The following is a 12,547-nucleotide window of genomic DNA, read 5'->3' as shown; positions in this document are numbered from 1 at the left end:
CAGCCCTTAGAGTGGGTGGAAAAATAAGTAGGTGGTGCTGTAGCAGGTAGCTGCTCTTCAGCCCTGAGGCTGAGAAAGGTCTATGTGATGGCAGTGGCTGTTACAGGTATATACAAATGTTACTTGTGGGTCGTCCTTATCTCGCTATCTGCCTGTATTGCAGTCTGTTTTCTCATCTGCTAGGTATTTGCTGTAGGTCACGTCTTAATTAATATCAGCTGTGAACCTCCAGTTGGCCTATATATAGGTAAATGAGAGATCTAGTGAGACATGAGGAGCAAAATAGAATACCAGTGTCCAGGAAAATTATTTGATTGAGACTTTGTTTTTGTTGTATTCCGGATTTGTTTTTATTTTTATTCATGTCTTGGATTTGTTCATTTTAGTTGTTTTGTTTTTTGTAGTTGTTAGTCAGATTAGGACAGGGAGTTAGCCGAAGACTTTCCTTTTTGTGTTTGTTGTGTTTTCAGGTTCACAGCTAGTTACTTTTTTTATTTTTTCTTACTGATAGAACCTCACATATAACTGTGATACTAGTTAACTAACGTTGTACCTGAGATTGTCAAATAAACTAGTACTCTGGTTTGTTTTTTTCAAAAACAGGCACAAGTGCTGTTTGTTTTTTTTTTTTTTTTTGCGGCTCATTGTTAGCCACAACGGGCACACCTGCACACTCTCTAAGTTTTGGGAAGGCTAGGTGGGAGCATAACACGCTCTTCTTCAGGTCTAAGGCTGGGGTTGTAGTGCTGAAAAATAAAAGTGAAAGCCTTCAGCCTGGAGACTGATGATCGGGCAGTATTTGTTCTGTGTCTTCTTCTCCTGGTTGTCCTTCCTGGTTTCATCAGGCCTGGAGCAGGGAGCGCATTGTCTCCTGTGAGCTTCACATCACTATCTTAGGTACTGGGAAAGCTTGGCAAAAATAAAGGAGTCCCTGGGAAAAGTAACACGCCTTGAAGATGCTTTAACATGGCATCACAATATGTGTTCTTAGTCAAAGCTTTCTGTTGGTCTCTCAGTCACTGAGAGCTGGATGTTATAGTTTTTTCATCTTATTGATTTTTTTATTGTTGTATTTCCCTGTTATGGTGTCATGCTGATGAAGTTCTCTCCTATCTGCAGGATACACAGGGTTCAGGCTGGCGAACGGCTCGGACTCCTGCTCTGGATGAGTGGAGCTGCAGTACGACAGTAATTGGGGGACTGTGTGTGACCAATACTGGGACCTGAGAGATGCCAGTGTTCTCTGCCAGCAGCTGGGCTGTGGGGAGGCTGTAGCAGCACCAGGACAGGCCTGGTTTGGACAGGGCAGTGGACCAGTATGGGCTGATATGTTTGAGTTCTGGGGCAATGACAGGACAGGAGGCAGGAGTCATGTGCTCTGGTGAGAATGGAACCATCAAACCAATTTACATCTTGATAATTAAACATGTTAACTACTAAAAATATATGAACTCGGGACATGCAGCCATTACATACAGAATGTAAATGTGATTTTGACACATTGCTGGTGCTCCACTTCCATCAATCTGTTGGATCCTAGTGAAAAATTGTCTTTTAAATTAAAATTCAATCCAAACATTTTCTAACAGCTTCATCCAATTTAGGGTCATGGGGGAGTTGGAGCCTACCCAAGCAAGCAACAGGAGAAAGTGATACCAGTCCATCACAGTGCACAGACAGACACAAACACACACCGATACCTGGTGCAGATATCCCAAAATCTAATTAACCTGTCAGAATGTTTCTGGACTGTGGAAGAACATGGGAAGAACATGCAGGTCATTAGTGCTGTGAGGCAGCAATGTTAACTACTGCACCACAATGCAACCCAATAAGTGAAACATGATGTCCAAACATTTTGTTGTAAAACTGTTAATGATTATTTAAAAACAATGCTTCTTGATGTTGAACACATGGATGTATCATGTTAATTTTAACAAAAGATAACGGTGAAATCAGTCAGGTATGAACAAATTTTCCATCCTTTCACCTGGACAAAACAAATTCTCCATCTCCGTGGGCTGGTTTTATGGTACTGATATCTGACTGACAATAAAACATGATGTTCATTCATTTTTTTAGATTCATCCTTGTCAGCTCTAGATGGTGGAGTCCAGCTGTCAGGAGGAGAGAGTCACTGTGATGGCCGGGTGGAGGTTCACTACAACATCACCTGGGGGAGACTCCTCCAGCACTCCTGGGGCTACAGAGAGGCCTCTGTGGTCTGCAGACAGCTGGGCTGTGGCTCTGTAGTGCAAATACTGTATACCACTCCTCTGTGTATGAGACAGGCAACAGTGCTGTGTGTCTGAATGGTATTCAGTGCTCTGTAGTACAAGTCTATATCTCCTCTCTGTATGGGACAGTGACAGTGCTGTGTGTCTGACAGGTATTCAGTGCTCTGTAGTACAAGTCTATAACTCCTCTCTGTATGGGATAGTGACAGTACTGTGTGTCTGACAGGTATTCAGTGCACTGGGGATGAGTCTCACCTGGTGAATTGCAGTTCTCCACAGACATTCAGCTGTAGCACTGGACAGGATGTGACCCTGCTCTGCTCTGCTATTCAATCTATTTGATTTTTTTCATTAGTTTTTTGTTAGGTCCATGGCGATCAGGTGTTTTAGTTGTGTATTGAAGCATATGTGTGCAACTGTATTGGAGTCAGAATCACTTTTCCAGTGATCCTTTGGTACACAATGTAAAGACAGGAAACATACGTGTTAGTCATGTTTATAAATATGTGTCTGTATCACTTGATACCATCTCTCTCGTAGCTCAGCGCTCTCTCAGGCTGGTTGGGGCAGGAGGTGACTGTGCTGGGAGGCTGGAGGTTTATCACAATGGCTCTTGGGGGACAGTCTGCGATGACTCCTGGGACCTGGCAGACTCTCAGGTGGTGTGCAGGCAGCTCCAGTGTGGGACGGCTCTCAGTGCCCCAGTGCCGGCCTCCTTCAGCCAGGGAACTGGACCCATCTGGCTGGACGAGGTGGGCTGTCTGGGGAACGAGTCATCTCTGTGGGAGTGTCCCTCAGCAGGGTGGGGACTGCATGACTGTGGACACAAGGAGGACGTGACAGTCCTGTGTTCAGGTACAGAATACCTAACTGGTTTATTTCAACAAGGAGATGAGATTCTGATGACATGAGGCTCCAATGTAACTGGTCTGATAGTGACTCTATCTTAATAGAGTCTTAAACTCTCAATTATCCCAAGATCACTAACGAGTGTTGTCTGGGCATCTGGTTTGTGACTCTGTGACCTGAGAGGTGTGAGGTGTTTGGCATGCATCAGATTAAATCCACTGTCTGATTGTATTTGTAGGCTGTTCCAGATGTGGTGTCGCCGGGGGAAAAGCAGGTGTAAAAGGGATGTTTCTCATACCACACTGATCTTCTCCGTTTCTTTATCCGTGTGTTTTCCAATTCCGAGCCGTAATCCGTTTCCAGTATCCTTAAACAATCCAAATTCCAAAGTCCGTATGTCCACCCAAATCCGTACCGTAATCAAGTTGTAATCCGTAAACCGTAGTTGTAAACCATAAACCGTAGTCCGTTATTCCTTAAACCTTTCAACCACAATCCTAATGCTCTTCTTCCTACAAAACCTTATCGGCTTCCGCGCTGACTCACAGCTTCTGGGGCATTTATATTCTGTTTCCTGATGTAGCTCACCTGTGTCTCATTGTTTCGCTGCATAGGCGTTTTCCAACAGCAGGTCAGCTGGTTCTCCTTGGCGGCCATCTTGCTCAGGTCTATATCGAGTATATTAAGTATTTCGTTCCGGAAATACCGGTTATAAATGACCCTTCCCCTGGTCCTCTTACACAGAGAAAAATATTTCTCTATAAAAATTAACAAAGAAAATGGCGGGGTGTGTATGTATAAAAATTTTCACAAAAAATTAAATATAAAATGCAAAGACATAAAATATCTGAGTTATTTAACAAAATGATCCAATTGTAAATATCTGGGTGTGAATGCACTTACAAACATTTAAATTCTGTAACTGCTGGCACCTCTTTCAGCAGCAACAGCTTCATCTAGATGTTTCTTATAACCAACCCCTTATCAGTCTCTTTCATTGGCTTTCAGGCAAACTGGTGATGTTTGAGAGTTGTCTTTCCTATAGAGCTCAGTTCAGGTCCCGCCATAACATTTCAAAGAGATTTTTATCCAGACTTTGACTCGACCGATCTGAAACGTGACATTTCTGCTTTAGCCACTGTGTCGTAAGTCTGCTTGTTTGTTTAGCATACCTTTCTTGACGCATTTTCTTCTCAGCTTCAGTCAGTCAACAGTCAACATTTCTTGACACATATGAAATACACAAAACATTTCTTAATGGGTCCATAAATTTCAGCTTTTGACCTGTCAGTGCAGAAAATATACTTCCCATAGTCTTATGTAATCCAGGTGCTCTTTAGTGAATTTGAGATGGGCAGCACCATACTTTTTAGAGAGAAAAGTTTTCTTCCTTTCCCTGTGATGGACTGGTGTCCCATTCAGGGTGTACTGTGTCTTGTAGGGATAGACTCCAGCACCCTGCAACCCTCAGTTGGAAACTTGGAAGATGGATGGATGGATGTTTTCTTCCTGGCTATCCTTTCATAAAGGAGCAGCTATCCATTGCTGCTCAGAATTTTATTGATGGTGAAGAGACTAACTTTAGCCGCAAGGAGAGAGAGGCCTACAGATCCTCAGATACTGTACTACTCTAAAGATCTTTGAGTAAAAAGCATCCTGGGTGATATTCTGGGCTACACTTGGGGATATCTTGGTAGCTCCTGGGTAGTGTCTCGATGGTCAAGAATATATGTCCTAAATGATTAGAAAGGGTTTTGCAATCATGTCCAGACTGATAAATATCAACAACTCTTGTCCAATAGTTTGGACAGTCCTGTCCAATGTTACTGCTTTATTACTTGTTACCTGATTTTTTAACCACCTGATTCTAATTATTCCTTTGTGGCAAATAAACTCAGGTAACACTAATTTCACAGGCTTGACCTTTCATTATTCACTGTTTTCTACTTTTTTCACCATTTTATCTAAGAAATATGGAAACGCATCGCTGCTACCAAGGGAAAAAAATATACCCCCTTATCTCATAATTACGAGATAATGAATTACCTCATAATTACAAGACAGCAATGATTACTTCAGTGTATATACAACCTGTTATGTTGTGCAGTGAATCCATCTAGAAGTTATTGTGAACTTGGCTGGCACTTTCGGTTTAATGATCGTGTCAATGTCCAGCACTGCAGAATTTGTATGGATTTACTTTCGACTGGTGTTTACTCATAATGGAATCTTGCCATTTTTATCAAAGAAAAACATAATCATTTTAAGCATAAGGGCTAGTTTTGTGGAGTTTAGAGATCAAAGCAATGATGATTATGAACAGTTATACAGTGGATATAAAAAGTCTACACACCCTTATTGAAATAAAAGAATATGCACACTTATGCAACTAGGGTGTTGTAGGTTTTTTAATTTCAATTATTTTTCCTAATAATTATCGATTTGTTTTTCTCTTGTATTTTGTTGGTTGCAAGGTCACATTAAAGATGGAAAAATGTCTGACATGATTTATTTTGATTTCTGGCTTAACATCACAAAAACCTGCAATTTCAATAAGGTTGTGTAGACTTTTTATATCCAATTTACTTGCAATCAGTTCCACGGCTTAAAACTGTAAGTCCGCCTGTAGCTCATAAAGTACACGAGAATTACTATTTCGAAATTACTAGATACTTTTTTTCTTAATTCCAAGATAATTCCTTAATTCTAATAATGACATTAATTAATTAATTTTCTTCTTGGCAGCAATGCACTTCTATACAAAAACATCAATTGATAAATCTAAAGAATTGAGGTTTTAGAAAAAATAATAATAAAAAATATGATATTAAGAAATTAATAATTTCCATTATCACTAACTTTTTCTCTGCAGTGTATAAATATATATGGAGTGTTGATTCACGTATTGACTACTTCTCCCAAAGTGCTGAAATCAACATCAAATCAAGGATGTGAGGACACAAATGAAAACTAAGTATAGGATCAGAAATAACTGAAGGGCTCCTATTTATAACCTTTCTCATATTCAGTCTGTGCTGTGTTCTTGGTGTTCTGTGAAAGGATGTTAAACAACTGTCTTTCATACATAATGGTTCAGTTGCTCTGACAGTTTCCTGTTTCATTTCCAGAGCACAAGCAGCTGAGGCTGTCTGCAGACTGTTCAGGACAGGCAGAGGTTTACTAAAACGGCACCTGGGGCAGCATCTGTGCCAGTGACATGACGGACACCACAGCTGCAGTGATCTGTATAAGCAGCTGGGCTATGGAGACAAGGGTGACTTTAAAGAGACAGGGGGGCTCAGTGCTGCCCCCGGTGGCTGGATAACATTCACTGTCAAAAGCATGATTCCACACTGTGCCAGTGTCCCTCTTCACCCTGGGGTCAGAATGACTGCTGGAACACTGAAGCTGCTGACATCACCTGTTCTAGTAAGGTTCACTTAATTATTATTAGTAGTAGAGGCAATGGAATTCAGATTCAGATTATATAAATCACACCTGACTCTATTGACCTGAGAGGCATCTAAAGGAAATAATAAGAACAACATCAATGTCATTAATGCTCTCTTTAATCACTACACACAGTGAACACTGGAGCTTAGTCATACCTGCACTAGATACGGACCAGAATACTGTCACAACCACAGTGTAAAATTAGCAGACAAAATAATGACTTTAATTAGGATTCAGTTCCTTGATTAGGTCAATTTTAGGGCACCGTTAGTAATATGAAAATTTTTGAAAAATGAACTTCTCTTGATAGGTCCAAAGAGAGAGAGCACTCTCACCCCAGCACCACGCCAGGAAGAGCAGCCTCAGCAGCACTGTCCAGGTGAGCTCACTGTAAACAACTGTCAGTCACACAGCAACACAGAGCTGAGGAATAGCTCTCTCCTACAACTGAAGACACTCAGTCACTGACCTGAGGACACTCAGTAACCTCTTTGCTCTCTTTCAGTCCCACTGGCTCTGCGCCTGGCTGGAGGCACGAACTGCTCTGGCAGGGTGGAGCTGCAGTACGAGGGCTCCTGGGGGACAGTCTGTGATGACTCCTGGGACCTGCAGGATGCCCAGGTGGTCTGCAGACAGCTGGGCTGTGGGTATGCAGTAAGTGCACAGATAGAGGCCTCATTGGACCAGGGAGTGGCGCCATCTGGCTGGACGAGGTGAACTGCACAGGCAGTGAGCTCCACCTATGGGACTGCTGTCACTCTGGACTGAAACAGAGCAACTGTCAACACAAGGAGGACGCAGGGGTTATCTGTACAGGTGAGGGGAGTCTTAACACTGTAGATGAACAAGGTAGCAGATTGGTGGAGAAGATACACTGTCGTTACACATATTTTATCACTGGTTAATTTCTAACTGAACCAACTAAGATCATCGGTCACAAGATTGGGCTGTTGTGTAGCTCCTTGTGTGTAAACAACACTAGTCTTTAATTCAGAACAAGACACCTTTCATCCTGCAATCCTACATTTGACCTCAAGGTTGACAACAAATATAAAGTTTTTTTATTAAGACCACTGTAGATTCAACCTGCTGTAAAACCAAAGGCAATATATTGACAGTTCTCCTGTCTCTTTTACAGGTTTGTCAGAGACAACAGCCAGTCCAACAACAGCTACAGGTGAACAGAAATCCTCCCTGTCATTGATAACTCCTGTCCTTCTGTCTCTTCAGATTCCTAGTGTAGCTGTAGTGTCTCCTCTTCTCCCTCAGTGTGAAGATCAGTCTCTTCAGATTCCTAGTGTAGCTGTAGTGTCTCCTCTCCTCCCTCAGGGTGAAGTTCAATGTCTCTTCTGATTCCGAGTGTACTGTAGCTGTAGTGTCTCCTCTCCTCTCTCAGTGTGAAGATCAGTCTTTTCAGATTCCCAGTGTAGCTGTAGTGTCTCCTCTCCTCCTTGAGTGTGAAGATCAGTGTCTCTTCAGATTCCCAGTGTAGCTGTAGTGTCTCCTCTCCTCTCTCAGGGTAAAAATCAGTTTTTATTTCAGCTTCCCAGTGTAGATTTGTGTTAGTGTCCTCTCTTTCCTCACTGATTTACTAGGTTGGGAATCCTTATATTCTTCATTGATCTTGGTTCACCCTGAAGCCATGATAGCCCCATATGGGAACAGGAGGAGAACAGGACATTCCATCTGTCAAAGTGTATGTGAACCCAAGAGCACCTCTCCTGATCCCTGTTCATCCATTGTCTCCCCCTCTCTCAGGCAGAACCAGGACAACACCCCAGACTCAGCCACAGGGAGGCCTGTCCGCCTCACCCCTGGTCCTCCTGCTGCTGGGGGCTCTGCTCTTCATGGTGCTGGCCCTGTTAGTGGGGCAGCTGATCCAGAACAGGAAGCTGAGGAAAGGTAGAGAGGGCATTCATCGTCCACATACTGCTGTGATTGTTACTGTGGTTACTGCTGTGACACAGAACTGATCTATATTGAACTTCAGGAAAAGATCTGCTCTAAATTATTATTTTGACTCTGTCTAATTTAATGTGGATGTCGAATGTGAACATTTTTAATAGGGTAGAGAAACAGTTGAAATTTAGGAAAGAATAAATAATTGCAGATGGGGATCTTAAGAAAATTTCAGATGTGTAGAATTATAATATTTATATATCCAAATGTCCAAAAACTATTAGCAGTGAATTGATTTGCTTGTAGTCCCTGTAACCTTGAGTGTCTATTTCCTCACACAGCCCTATCTAAGGGAGCACTCACCCCCTATCATGACGCCATCTACGAGGAAATAGAGTACAAACTGGCCAGAGAGGGAACCTACAGCGCCCCCAGGAGAGGTGAGTGGAGAGAGTCTTCATATGTGATTAGTCTTCACCCTTGAGGAAGATCTGAGGACTTACACTTGTAGAAACCCTCACTATACCAGTTTCAACTGAGCTGTCTTTCTCAAGAGGTGTGACAAACTGAGTATAGAAAATCAGCTCAGCACTGTTGCTGATCTGCCTTATAAACACAAACTCTGTGTTACTGTTCACTCCATGACTTCTGTCATAGTGGACGACAGTGAGGCTGCTGTCTGACTGCAGGTATTACTGATCTGTCCTCCTGTTCACAGGGAGATTCTTCTCTGACGAGCTGCCCTCTGGATACGATGATGTGGAGGACAGTGAGGGAGACCTAGTACCAGGTGAGGGGAGGTGGAGTCAGGGGGCTCAGGGTGGGAGTGGGGGTCTTCAGTCCAGTACTCACTCTCATCCCAAACCAGGCTGACATTTAGAGAACTTGAGTAGAAAATCCTGAATCTTACAAATCTTACCAAATATGTTCTATTCCTTACAAACTCTCCTCTTCAGTGTTGCCTCACGCTAACCAGCAGATCACAGAGGCTGAGCAACACTAGACCTGGTCAATACTGGAGTGGTAGACAGGGTGCTGCTCTAATTGGTTTTAATAGAAAAGGAGGTGGTGCCTCAGGTCCAGATTGATGACTGGAAAACAGCATGCTGTAAAAACTGCCTTTCAGATCAGATGTTAACTCAGCAACCCTAAAGTCTTGGCTTAACTATACACCACAAAGCATGTAAAATCACACTTAATAATAACTTTGCAGCTCTGTGGTCAAAGTACGTCAAAGCAAGTCAGAGTCCTGAAGTGTAAATTCTCTGTCTCTCTGTGTTGTTCAGGAGACTCAATAACCTCTCTGAAAGAAGAGATCTCAGAACACTATGATGATGCAGTAATTGTACCTCAAAGCCCAGATGCCTTGTCAGGTGAGTTACTTCAGTCCAGTCACATGGGGAAACTCAGCACCAATCTAAGTGAGTCTGACTCTCTCTACTTTATCTTTGATCTCAGCCTCATAACTCAGTGTTCTGCTGTGTGACAGTGAAGCTGTGCTCTGTGTGCTTTAGGAGAGCTGATGTCCTCTGTGAAAGAAGAGGCTCCAGAGTACTATGATGATGCTGTAACTATACCTAACAGTCCAGATGCCTTGTCAGGTGGGTTATTTCAGTCCAGTCCCAAAGAGAAACCTTGCACCAATCCCAGAGACTCTGACTCTCTCTCCTCTCTTTGTGCACTACAGATCACATGACACTGAGTCTGTTTATTGTGCTGCCAGTGTCCAGCTCCACTTCAGATATTTCACGAGGATTCACAGCACTGTGCTCTCTGTCCTGATACAGGCTGCACTGTTGTCATTCACCATCTCAATTTAAAATGGAATGGATTTAAAATGTATTATATAATTAGCTTGCCTGATCACCGATATTTTAAATCTGATGTGTAACAGTAAACCTGTCTCTGTGTGGTTCAGGAGAGCTGATGTCCTCTGTGAAAGAAGAGGCTCCAGAGTACTATGATGATGCTGTAACTGTGCCCCAGAGTCCAGACACTGTGTCAGATGAGTTATTATAAATAAGACTCAGTAGTACACTCTGTACCAGCCTGCACTAACCTTTGTCATTAGAAATAAACACTACCTGGAACAGAAGAGGTCTCTGACAGGCCAGTCTGTGTCAGAATGACAGAGACATTACTGACCTGCTCTTCTGTTCACAGGGAGACTCCTCTCTGATGAGACACCCTCTGGATACAGTGTGGACGACAGTGAGAGTGTCTCTGGACACTTTAGGTAAAAGGGGCTACTGCTACTCCGGATCAGTATGAGTGAGGTAGTTCAGGGATGGAGAAGATGACCCCCAGTAATCCAACTCTGTGCCACTCTCATCCAAGACAAGAGGGCACCAGGTCTAAGCGGTGGCTCAAAATGTGCTTTATCGCGCAGGGATCATTAGTAGCTAATACAGATTAAGAGTCTTGATTGCCACAAGATTTAAACACTTAGATCAGGGTCTCAGCAAAACCCACCCACTGTCACACCCAGCCAATCGGATGCTTTCAGTGTTTTCTGGCTATGGTCCGGCCAATCCCAGACCAGGAGTCCTGAACTCTACATGTCAGCCTAGTGTTTCCCTGTCCTGTTCTTCCCTGCTAGAGGCCTGAGATCACCTACTGATCTGACCAGAGACTCTGACTCCCTCTCCGCTCTCTATGCACTGCAGATCACATCACACTGTCTGATTATTCTGCTACCAGTGTCCAGCTCCTCTTCAGATATTTCACAAGGATTCACAGCATTGCGCTCTCTGTCCTGATACAGGCTGCACTGTTGTCTTTCACTATCTCAATTTAAAAAATGGAATGGGTTGAAATGTATTATATAATCAGGTTGCCTAATCCCCTGTATTTTAAATCTGATGTGTAACAGTAAAACTGTCTCTGTGTGCTTCAGGAGAGCTGATGTCTTCTGTGAAAAAGAGGCTCCAGAGTACTATGATGATACTGTAACTGTGCCCCAGAGCCCAGACACTGTGTCAGGTGAGTTATTATAAATAAGACTCAGGAGTACACTCTGTACCAGGAGTACTCTGACCACAGAGAGGTCTTCAGATACCCAAAGAGAATAACTAATTTTAGAAAATACTGTCAAAGCTTTTCCGCACTCTGGTTTTAGAACACTGGAACATTGTTGGTAAGTAAAATCTGTTATCATAAATTTGTTCTTAAAGATACATTTTTAATTCAAATGAATTCCTATAAAGGCTTTGGATTATAATATAATTTCAATAATTGATTCATCTGGCAAATCACATTCACCTTTCTAAATTATAACATTTTGTGATCCTGTCTAAGATTATTTGTTTATACCATTAATGGTTGTTAAAATCACACATATACAAAAAAACATACTGTACCCATGCATATAAATTCATGGGTCCAATTCTAAACCAAATATGTCATCTAGGAGAGTCATCCCTGTCCATCAGCTGACCACTGCCTGTCTCTTAGTCTGTGTCTCTCTGTCAGGTGTCCCCCACACTGGCCCTGGAGTGGACAGGGTCCTGCCCACGTTGCCCTCTGAAGAAGGAGCCCCTGCCCCTGACAGGACTGACTACGATGATGTTGGGGACGAGTCTCAGAGAGAGGATATGTTCTGTCAGACTGACAGGGCTGTCTGGGAGAAGCTCCTCCTGCAGGTCTAGACACAGAAGAGCTTCACCAACAGAGTCACACAGTCTTAGAGCAGCTCTGAGCACTGACACTGTCTGTCACCTGAGTCCACTTCACTCCACCGTTTCCACACTGACACTGTCTGTGACCTGAGTCCACTTCACTCCACTGTTTCCACACTGACACTGTGACCTGAGTCCACTTCACTCCACCGTTTCCACACTGACACTGTCTGTGACCTGAGTCCACTTCACTCCACCGTTTCCACACTGACACTGTCTGTGACCTGAGTCCACTTCACTCCACTGTTTCCACACTGACACTGTCTGTTACCTGAGTGTCTGACCAATGAGTCACTGTCCTCATTGACTTTGTCTACAGGACCTGCAGTTTGTGTTTTATAACACGGAGACCTTAAAGTTCCCTATGCCCCTCAGTCTTATTTATTGTACAATATGATATGTTTCAGAAATAAAATTATTAATTGATGTAGA

General features: G+C 43.0%; 1 pseudogene; it reads left to right on the top strand.

Moving 5' to 3' along the window:
• Nucleotides 1-12,547, top strand: part of LOC148824500 (scavenger receptor cysteine-rich domain-containing protein DMBT1-like) — a 61,969-nt pseudogene that overhangs the window by 7,230 nt on the left and 42,192 nt on the right.

The sequence above is a fragment of the Atractosteus spatula genome, chromosome 10 (genome assembly GCF_055471065.1).
Source record: "Atractosteus spatula isolate fAtrSpa1 chromosome 10, fAtrSpa1.hap1, whole genome shotgun sequence".
NCBI classification, from domain to species: domain Eukaryota; kingdom Metazoa; phylum Chordata; class Actinopteri; order Semionotiformes; family Lepisosteidae; genus Atractosteus; species Atractosteus spatula.
This window is presented reverse-complemented; position numbering and strand designations above follow the sequence as displayed.